Source organism: Oncorhynchus kisutch, linkage group LG10 (assembly GCF_002021735.2).
Source record: "Oncorhynchus kisutch isolate 150728-3 linkage group LG10, Okis_V2, whole genome shotgun sequence".
NCBI lineage: Eukaryota > Metazoa > Chordata > Actinopteri > Salmoniformes > Salmonidae > Oncorhynchus > Oncorhynchus kisutch.
The window spans coordinates 28,347,710-28,358,822 of NC_034183.2; positions in this window are offsets into that span (position 1 = coordinate 28,347,710).

Here is an 11,113-nt window from a genome sequence, read left to right on the forward strand (position 1 = left end):
GGTCAGTTTGAAACACTTACTGGAAGTAGTCAGAGTAACAGTGTGATGCATCTGGTCAGACATGAAACCTGTACTTCTGATCAGGAATAATAGCATGAGTTGACCTGTAGTGAGGTAAAGAATCTTGACTGTGTCTGAAATGGAAAAAATGAAACCCTATTCCCTTAAACAGCATTTATGTCAGTGTTTCCTTGGCAACAATCAGCAGGTGGATCAGATTTCAGACCAGGAGTGCCTGGTGGTAAGGAGAGAGGGTGTGAAGGCTGGCAGATATAGACTGGCCTGGGAAGTTTGTGTGCGTTTGTGTGTGTCCATGCGTGCGTGTATGTGTATATGTGTTTGTGTGTGTGTCAAATAAAATAAAATGTTACTTGTCACATGCGCCGAATACAGGTGCAGACCTTCCAGTGAAATGGTTACACAGTGTGCTGCACATAGTTACTTACACAGAGACCAAGAGACAGAGACCGAGAGAGAGACAGAGCACGCGCGAGAAAGAAAAGTTCCTGTTGATTGACGGGTAGCAGGAGTGTAAGGGGGAGGGGGGAGGGGTCTGTCTGGAACAGCTGAAAAGGTGGCGTCAGTCAGGGCAGGAAGCACCAGGACAGAATTGTGTGTATGTGCAAGCCTGTGTGTGTGTGTGTGTGTGTGTGTGTGTGTGTGTGTGTGTGTGTGTGTGTGTGTGTGTGTGTGTGTGTGTGTGTGTGTGTGTGTGTGTGTGTGTGTGTGTGTGTGTGTGTGTGTCTCTCTGGCGTCTGTTGTCTCATTGGTTAAACCTGAGAGCAGTAGAGTCTACAGGACATATTACTTCCTGATTTAAACCTCATAAATTCACAGGGCAGCTTACAACATTACAACCAGCCAACAGAGCAGCAGGACTGAAACAAGCTGTGCTACCCTGTCTATTCCTAAACACTATCCTCTTCAGCACTTGATATTTCAAGTAATTGCGATAAGGTCAATGTAATTTAAGAACACACGTGTACATAGTGCCTTCAGAAAGTATTCATACCCATTGACTTACTCCACATTTTGTTGTGTTACAGCCTGAATTCAAAACGTATTAAATACACACAATACGCCATAATGAGAAAGTGAAAACATGTTTTCAGAATATTTTGGGACATTTATTGAAAATCATATACAGAAATAAGTATTCACACCCCTGAGCTTTCCACACCTGGATTGCGCAACATTTGCCCATTATTCTTTTCGAAATTCTTCAAGCTCTGTCACATTGGTTGTTGGTCATTACTTAACAACCATTTTCAAGTCTTTCCATAGATTTTCAAGGATATTTAAGTCAAAACTGTAACTCGGACACTCAGGAACATTCACTGTTGTAACTTGTATGCTAATAGTCAGGAAGCAAGTACAGGGAGTGAATTTAATAAATAAACCAACATGGAACAAAACAAGAAACACGAGTAGTGTACAGACATGAAACATATAAACAGAAACAATAAGGCCTGAGGAAAGAACCAAAGGGAGTGACAGATATAGGGGAGGTCATCAGGAAGGTGATGGAGTCCAGGTGAGTCTCATGTGGCGCAGGTGCGTGTAACGATGGTGACAGGTGTGTGTAATAAAGAGAAAACTGGAGACAACAAGCGCCAGAGAGCGAGAGTGGGAGTAGACGTGACAACTCTCTTCTTGGTAAGCAACTCTAGTGTAGATTTGGCCTTGTGTTTTAGGTTATTGTCCTGCTGAAAGGTGAATTCATCTCCCAGTGTATGGAAAACAGACTGAACCAGGTTTTCCTCTAGGATTTCTCCTGTGCTTAAATCCATTCTGTTTATTTTTTATCCTTTAAAGCTCCCCAGCCCTTAATGATTACAAGCATACCTATAACATGATGCAGCCACTACTATGCTTGAAAAATATGGAAAGGGGTACTCAGTAATGTGTTGTATTGGATTTCCCCTAAACATAACACTTTGTATCCAGGACAAAAAGTTAATTGCTTTGACACAGTTTTTGCAGCATTATTTTAGTGCCTTGTTGCAAACAGGATGCATGTTTTGGAATATTTGTATTCTGTACAGGCTTCCTTCTTTTCACTCTGTCAATTAGGTTAGTATTGTGCAGTAACTACAATGTTGTTGATCCATCCTCAGGTTTCTCCTATCACAGCCATTAAACTCTAACTGTTTTAAAGTCACCATTGGTGTCACACCCTGACCTTAGAGATCCTTTTTATGTCTCTTTTGGTTTAGTTGGGGTGGGCATTCTATGTTTTGTGTTCTATGTTTTCTATTTCTGTGTGTTTGGCCGGGTGTGGTTCTCAATCAGAGGAAGCTCTCTATCGTTGTCTCTGATTGAGAATCATACTTAGGTAGCCTTTTCCCACCTGTGTTTTGTGGGTAGTTATTTTCTGTTTAGTGTGTTTCTGCACCAGACAGAACTGTTTAGTGTGTTTCTGCACCAGACAGAACTGTTTAGTGTGTTTCTGCACCAGACAGAACTGTTTAGTGTGTCTGCACCTGACAGAACTGTTTAGTGTGTTTCTGCACCAGACAGAACTGTTTAGTGTTTCTGCACCAGACAGAACTGTTTAGTGTGTTTCTGCACCAGACAGAACTGTTTAGTGTTTCTGCACCTGACAGAACTGTTTAGTGTTTCTGCACCAGACAGAACTGTTTAGTGTTTCTGCACCTGACAGAACTGTTTAGTGTTTCTGCACCAGACAGAACTGTTTAGTGTGTTTCTGCACCAGACAGAACTGTTTAGTGTGTTTCTGCACCAGACAGAACTGTTTAGTGTGTTTCTGCACCAGACATAACTGTTTAGTGTGTTTCTGCACCAGACAGAACTGTTTAGTGTTTCTGCACCAGACAGAACTGTTTAGTGTGTTTCTGCACCAGACAGAACTGTTTAGTGTTTCTGCACCAGACAGAACTGTTTAGTGTGTTTCTGCACCAGACAGAACTGTTTAGTGTGTTTCTGCACCAGACAGAACTGTTTAGTGTTTCTGCACCAGACAGAACTGTTTAGTGTTTCTGCACCAGACAGAACTGTTTAGTGTGTTTCTGCACCAGACAGAACTGTTTAGTGTTTCTGCACCAGACAGAACTGTTTAGTGTGTTTCTGCACCAGACAGAACTGTTTAGTGTTTCTGCACCAGACAGAACTGTTTAGTGTTTCTGCACCAGACAGAACTGTTTAGTGTGTTTCTGCACCAGACAGAACTGTTTAGTGTTTCTGCACCAGACAGAACTGTTTAGTGTGTTTCTGCACCAGACAGAACTGTTTAGTGTTTCTGCACCAGACAGAACTGTTTAGTGTGTTTCTGCACCAGACAGAACTGTTTAGTGTTTCTGCACCAGACAGAACTGTTTAGTGTGTTTCTGCACCAGACAGAACTGTTTAGTGTGTTTCTGCACCAGACAGAACTGTTTAGTGTTTCTGCACCAGACAGAACTGTTTAGTGTTTCTGCACCAGACAGAACTGTTTAGTGTGTTTCTGCACCAGACAGAACTGTTTAGTGTGTTTCTGCACCAGACAGATCTGTTTAGTGTTTCTGCACCAGACAGAACTGTTTAGTGTTTCTGCACCAGACAGAACTGTTTAGTGTGTTTCTGCACCAGACAGAACTGTTTAGTGTGTTTCTGCACCAGACAGAACTGTTTAGTGTGTTTCTGCACCAGACAGAACTGTTTAGTGTTTCTGCACCAGACAGAACTGTTTAGTGTGTTTCTGCACCAGACAGAACTGTTTAGTGTTTCTGCACCAGACAGAACTGTTTAGTGTGTTTCTGCACCAGACAGAACTGTTTAGTGTGTTTCTGCACCAGACAGAACTGTTTAGTGTGTTTCTGCACCAGACAGAACTGTTTAGTGTGTTTCTGCACCAGACAGAACTGTTTAGTGTTTCTGCACCAGACAGAACTGTTTAGTGTTTCTGCACCAGACAGAACTGTTTAGTGTGTTTCTGCACCAGACAGATCTGTTTAGTGTGTTTCTGCACCAGACAGAACTGTTTAGTGTTTCTGCACCAGACAGAACTGTTTAGTGTGTTTCTGCACCAGACAGAACTGTTTAGTGTGTTTCTGCACCAGACAGAACTGTTTAGTGTTTCTGCACCAGACAGAACTGTTTAGTGTGTTTCTGCACCAGACAGAACTGTTTAGTGTTTCTGCACCAGACAGAGCTGTTTAGTGTGTTTCTGCACCAGACAGAACTGTTTAGTGTGTTTCTGCACCAGACAGAACTGTTTAGTGTGTTTCTGCACCAGACAGAACTGTTTAGTGTGTTTCTGCACCAGACAGAACTGTTTAGTGTTTCTGCACCAGACAGAACTGTTTAGTGTTTCTGCACCAGACAGAACTGTTTAGTGTGTTTCTGCACCAGACAGAACTGTTTAGTGTGTTTCTGCACCAGACAGATCTGTTTAGTGTTTCTGCACCAGACAGAACTGTTTAGTGTTTCTGCACCAGACAGAACTGTTTAGTGTGTTTCTGCACCAGACAGAACTGTTTAGTGTGTTTCTGCACCAGACAGAACTGTTTAGTGTGTTTCTGCATCAGACAGAACTGTTTAGTGTGTTTCTGCACCAGACAGAACTGTTTAGTGTTTCTGCACCAGACAGAACTGTTTAGTGTGTTTCTGCACCAGACAGAACTGTTTAGTGTGTTTCTGCACCAGACAGAACTGTTTAGTGTGTTTCTGCACCAGACAGAACTGTTTAGTGTGTTTCTGCACCAGACAGAACTGTTTAGTGTGTTTCTGCACCAGACAGAACTGTTTAGTGTTTCTGCACCAGACAGAACTGTTTAGTGTTTCTGCACCAGACAGAACTGTTTAGTGTGTTTCTGCACCAGACAGAACTGTTTAGTGTGTTTCTGCACCAGACAGAACTGTTTAGTGTGTTTCTGCACCAGACAGAACTGTTTGGTGTGTTTCTGCACCAGACAGAACTGTTTGGTGTGTTTCTGCACCAGACAGAACTGTTTAGTGTTTCTGCACCAGACAGAACTGTTTAGTGTGTTTCTGCACCAGACAGAACTGTTTAGTGTTTCTGCACCAGACAGAACTGTTTAGTGTTTCTGCACCAGACAGAACTGTTTAGTGTTTCTGCACCAGACAGAACTGTTTAGTGTGTTTCTGCACCAGACAGAACTGTTTAGTGTGTTTCTGCACCAGACAGAACTGTTTAGTGTGTTTCTGCACCAGACAGAACTGTTTTGTGTTTCTGCACCAGACAGAACTGTTTAGTGTTTCTGCACCAGACAGAACTGTTTAGTGTGTTTCTGCACCAGACATAACTGTTTAGTGTGTTTCTGCACCAGACAGAACTGTTTAGTGTTTCTGCACCAGACAGAACTGTTTAGTGTGTTTCTGCACCAGACAGAACTGTTTAGTGTTTCTGCACCAGACAGAACTGTTTAGTGTGTTTTCTGCACCAGACAGAACTGTTTAGTGTGTTTCTGCACCAGACAGAACTGTTTAGTGTTTCTGCACCAGACAGAACTGTTTAGTGTGTTTCTGCACCAGACAGAACTGTTTTGTGTTTCTGCACCAGACAGAACTGTTTAGTGTTTCTGCACCAGACAGAACTGTTTAGTGTGTTTCTGCACCAGACATAACTGTTTAGTGTGTTTCTGCACCAGACAGAACTGTTTAGTGTTTCTGCACCAGACAGAACTGTTTAGTGTGTTTCTGCACCAGACAGAACTGTTTAGTGTTTCTGCACCAGACAGAACTGTTTAGTGTGTTTCTGCACCAGACAGAACTGTTTAGTGTGTTTCTGCACCAGACAGAACTGTTTAGTGTTTCTGCACCAGACAGAACTGTTTAGTGTTTCTGCACCAGACAGAACTGTTTAGTGTGTTTCTGCACCAGACAGAACTGTTTAGTGTTTCTGCACCAGACAGAACTGTTTAGTGTGTTTCTGCACCAGACAGAACTGTTTAGTGTTTCTGCACCAGACAGAACTGTTTAGTGTGTTTCTGCACCAGACAGAACTGTTTAGTGTTTCTGCACCAGACAGAACTGTTTAGTGTTTCTGCACCAGAAAGAACTGTTTAGTGTGTTTCTGCACCAGACAGAACTGTTTAGTGTGTTTCTGCACCAGACAGAACTGTTTAGTGTTTCTGCACCAGACAGAACTGTTTAGTGTGTTTCTGCACCAGACAGAACTGTTTAGTGTGTTTCTGCACCAGACAGAACTGTTTAGTGTTTCTGCACCAGACAGAACTGTTTAGTGTTTCTGCACCAGACAGAACTGTTTAGTGTGTTTCTGCACCAGACAGAACTGTTTAGTGTGTTTTCTGCACCAGACAGATCTGTTTAGTGTTTCTGCACCAGACAGAACTGTTTAGTGTTTTCTGCACCAGACAGAACTGTTTAGTGTGTTTCTGCACCAGACAGAACTGTTTAGTGTGTTTCTGCACCAGACAGAACTGTTTAGTGTGTTTCTGCACCAGACAGAACTGTTTAGTGTTTCTGCACCAGACAGAACTGTTTAGTGTGTTTCTGCACCAGACAGAACTGTTTAGTGTTTCTGCACCAGACAGAACTGTTTAGTGTGTTTCTGCACCAGACAGAACTGTTTAGTGTGTTTCTGCACCAGACAGAACTGTTTAGTGTGTTTCTGCACCAGACAGAACTGTTTAGTGTGTTTCTGCACCAGACAGAACTGTTTAGGTGTTTCTGCACCAGACAGAACTGTTTAGTGTTTCTGCACCAGACAGAACTGTTTAGTGTGTTTCTGCACCAGACAGAACTGTTTAGTGTGTTTCTGCACCAGACAGATCTGTTTAGTGTTTCTGCACCAGACAGAACTGTTTAGTGTTTCTGCACCAGACAGAACTGTTTAGTGTGTTTCTGCACCAGACAGAACTGTTTAGTGTGTTTCTGCACCAGACAGAACTGTTTAGTGTTTCTGCACCAGACAGAACTGTTTAGTGTGTTTCTGCACCAGACAGAACTGTTTAGTGTTTCTGCACCAGACAGAGCTGTTTAGTGTGTTTCTGCACCAGACAGAACTGTTTAGTGTGTTTCTGCACCAGACAGAACTGTTTAGTGTGTTTCTGCACCAGACAGAACTGTTTAGTGTGTTTCTGCACCAGACAGAACTGTTTAGTGTTTCTGCACCAGACAGAACTGTTTAGTGTTTCTGCACCAGACAGAACTGTTTAGTGTGTTTCTGCACCAGACAGAACTGTTTAGTGTGTTTCTGCACCAGACAGATCTGTTTAGTGTTTCTGCACCAGACAGAACTGTTTAGTGTTTCTGCACCAGACAGAACTGTTTAGTGTGTTTCTGCACCAGACAGAACTGTTTAGTGTGTTTCTGCACCAGACAGAACTGTTTAGTGTGTTTCTGCACCAGACAGAACTGTTTAGTGTGTTTCTGCACCAGACAGAACTGTTTAGTGTTTCTGCACCAGACAGAACTGTTTAGTGTGTTTCTGCACCAGACAGAACTGTTTAGTGTGTTTCTGCACCAGACAGAACTGTTTAGTGTGTTTCTGCACCAGACAGAACTGTTTAGTGTGTTTCTGCACCAGACAGAACTGTTTAGTGTGTTTCTGCACCAGACAGAACTGTTTAGTGTTTCTGCACCAGACAGAACTGTTTAGTGTTTCTGCACCAGACAGAACTGTTTAGTGTGTTTCTGCACCAGACAGAACTGTTTAGTGTGTTTCTGCACCAGACAGAACTGTTTAGTGTGTTTCTGCACCAGACAGAACTGTTTGGTGTGTTTCTGCACCAGACAGAACTGTTTGGTGTGTTTCTGCACCAGACAGAACTGTTTAGTGTTTCTGCACCAGACAGAACTGTTTAGTGTGTTTCTGCACCAGACAGAACTGTTTAGTGTTTCTGCACCAGACAGAACTGTTTAGTGTTTCTGCACCAGACAGAACTGTTTAGTGTTTCTGCACCAGACAGAACTGTTTAGTGTGTTTCTGCACCAGACAGAACTGTTTAGTGTGTTTCTGCACCAGACAGAACTGTTTAGTGTGTTTCTGCACCAGACAGAACTGTTTTGTGTTTCTGCACCAGACAGAACTGTTTAGTGTTTCTGCACCAGACAGAACTGTTTAGTGTGTTTCTGCACCAGACATAACTGTTTAGTGTGTTTCTGCACCAGACAGAACTGTTTAGTGTTTCTGCACCAGACAGAACTGTTTAGTGTGTTTCTGCACCAGACAGAACTGTTTAGTGTTTCTGCACCAGACAGAACTGTTTAGTGTGTTTCTGCACCAGACAGAACTGTTTAGTGTGTTTCTGCACCAGACAGAACTGTTTAGTGTTTCTGCACCAGACAGAACTGTTTAGTGTGTTTCTGCACCAGACAGAACTGTTTTGTGTTTCTGCACCAGACAGAACTGTTTAGTGTTTCTGCACCAGACAGAACTGTTTAGTGTGTTTCTGCACCAGACATAACTGTTTAGTGTGTTTCTGCACCAGACAGAACTGTTTAGTGTTTCTGCACCAGACAGAACTGTTTAGTGTGTTTCTGCACCAGACAGAACTGTTTAGTGTTTCTGCACCAGACAGAACTGTTTAGTGTGTTTCTGCACCAGACAGAACTGTTTAGTGTGTTTCTGCACCAGACAGAACTGTTTAGTGTTTCTGCACCAGACAGATCTGTTTAGTGTGTTTCTGCACCAGACAGAACTGTTTAGTGTGTTTCTGCACCAGACAGAACTGTTTAGTGTGTTTCTGCACCAGACAGAACTGTTTAGTGTGTTTCTGCACCAGACAGAACTGTTTAGTGTGTTTCTGCACCAGACAGAACTGTTTAGTGTGTTTCTGCACCAGACAGAACTGTTTAGTGTTTCTGCACCAGACAGAACTGTTTAGTGTGTTTCTGCACCAGACATAACTGTTTAGTGTGTTTCTGCACCAGACAGAACTGTTTAGTGTTTCTGCACCAGACAGAACTGTTTAGTGTGTTTCTGCACCAGACAGAACTGTTTAGTGTTTCTGCACCAGACAGAACTGTTTAGTGTGTTTCTGCACCAGACAGAACTGTTTAGTGTGTTTCTGCACCAGACAGAACTGTTTAGTGTTTCTGCACCAGACAGAACTGTTTAGTGTGTTTCTGCACCAGACAGAACTGTTTTGTGTTTCTGCACCAGACAGAACTGTTTAGTGTTTCTGCACCAGACAGAACTGTTTAGTGTGTTTCTGCACCAGACATAACTGTTTAGTGTGTTTCTGCACCAGACAGAACTGTTTAGTGTTTCTGCACCAGACAGAACTGTTTAGTGTGTTTCTGCACCAGACAGAACTGTTTAGTGTTTCTGCACCAGACAGAACTGTTTAGTGTGTTTCTGCACCAGACAGAACTGTTTAGTGTGTTTCTGCACCAGACAGAACTGTTTAGTGTTTCTGCACCAGACAGAACTGTTTAGTGTGTTTCTGCACCAGACAGAACTGTTTAGTGTGTTTCTGCACCAGACAGAACTGTTTAGTGTGTTTCTGCACCAGACAGAACTGTTTAGTGTGTTTCTGCACCAGACAGAACTGTTTAGTGTGTTTCTGCACCAGACAGAACTGTTTAGTGTGTTTCTGCACCAGACAGAACTGTTTAGTGTTTCTGCACCAGACAGAACTGTTTAGTGTGTTTCTGCACCAGACAGAACTGTTTAGTGTTTCTGCACCAGACAGAACTGTTTAGTGTTTCTGCACCAGAAAGAACTGTTTAGTGTGTTTCTGCACCAGACAGAACTGTTTAGTGTGTTTCTGCACCAGACAGAACTGTTTAGTGTTTCTGCACCAGACAGAACTGTTTAGTGTGTTTCTGCACCAGACAGAACTGTTTAGTGTTTCTGCACCAGACAGAACTGTTTAGTGTTTCTGCACCAGAAAGAACTGTTTAGTGTGTTTCTGCACCAGACAGAACTGTTTAGTGTGTTTCTGCACCAGACAGAACTGTTTAGTGTTTCTGCACCAGACAGAACTGTTTAGTGTTTCTGCACCAGACAGAACTGTTTAGTGTTTCTGCACCAGACAGAACTGTTTAGTGTGTTTCTGCACCAGACAGAACTGTTTAGTGTGTTTCTGCACCAGACAGAACTGTTTAGTGTGTTTCTGCACCAGACAGAACTGTTTGGTGTGTTTCTGCACCAGACAGAACTGTTTAGTGTTTTTTGCACCAGACAGAACTGTTTAGTGTGTTTCTGCACCAGACAGAACTGTTTAGTGTTTCTGCACCAGACAGAACTGTTTAGTGTTTCTGCACCAGACAGAACTGTTTAGTGTTTCTGCACCAGACAGAACTGTTTAGTGTTTCTGCACCAGACAGAACTGTTTAGTGTTTCTGCACCAGACAGAACTGTTTAGTGTGTTTCTGCACCAGACAGAACTGTTTAGTGTGTTTCTGCACCAGACAGAACTGTTTAGTGTGTTTCTGCACCAGACAGAACTGTTTTGTGTTTCTGCACCAGACAGAACTGTTTAGTGTTTCTGCACCAGACAGAACTGTTTAGTGTGTTTCTGCACCAGACAGAACTGTTTAGTGTGTTTCTGCACCAGACAGAACTGTTTAGTGTTTCTGCACCAGACAGAACTGTTTAGTGTGTTTCTGCACCAGACAGAACTGTTTAGTGTTTCTGCACCAGACAGAACTGTTTAGTGTGTTTCTGCACCAGACAGAACTGTTTAGTGTTTCTGCACCAGACAGAACTGTTTAGTGTGTTTCTGCACCAGACAGAACTGTTTAGTGTGTTTCTGCACCAGACAGAACTGTTTAGTGTGTTTCTGCACCAGACAGAACTGTTTGGTGTGTTTCTGCACCAGACAGGACTGTTTAATGTTTCTGCACCAGACAGAACTGTTTAGTGTTTCTGCACCAGACAGAACCTTCAGGCGTTGGGAAATTGCTCCCAAGGATGAACCAGACTTGTGGAGGTCTAGGGTTTCTTTTCAGAGGTCTTAGCTGATTTCTTTTGATTTTCCCATGATGTCAAGCAAAGAGGCACTGAGTTTGAAGGTAGGCCTTGAGATACATCCACAGGTACATCTCCAATTGACTCAAATTATGTCAATTAGCCTATCAGAAGCTTCTAAAGCCATGACATCATTTTCTGGAATTTTACAAACATTTTAAAGGCACAGTCAACTTGTGTATGTAAACTTCTGACCCAGTGGAATTGTGATAC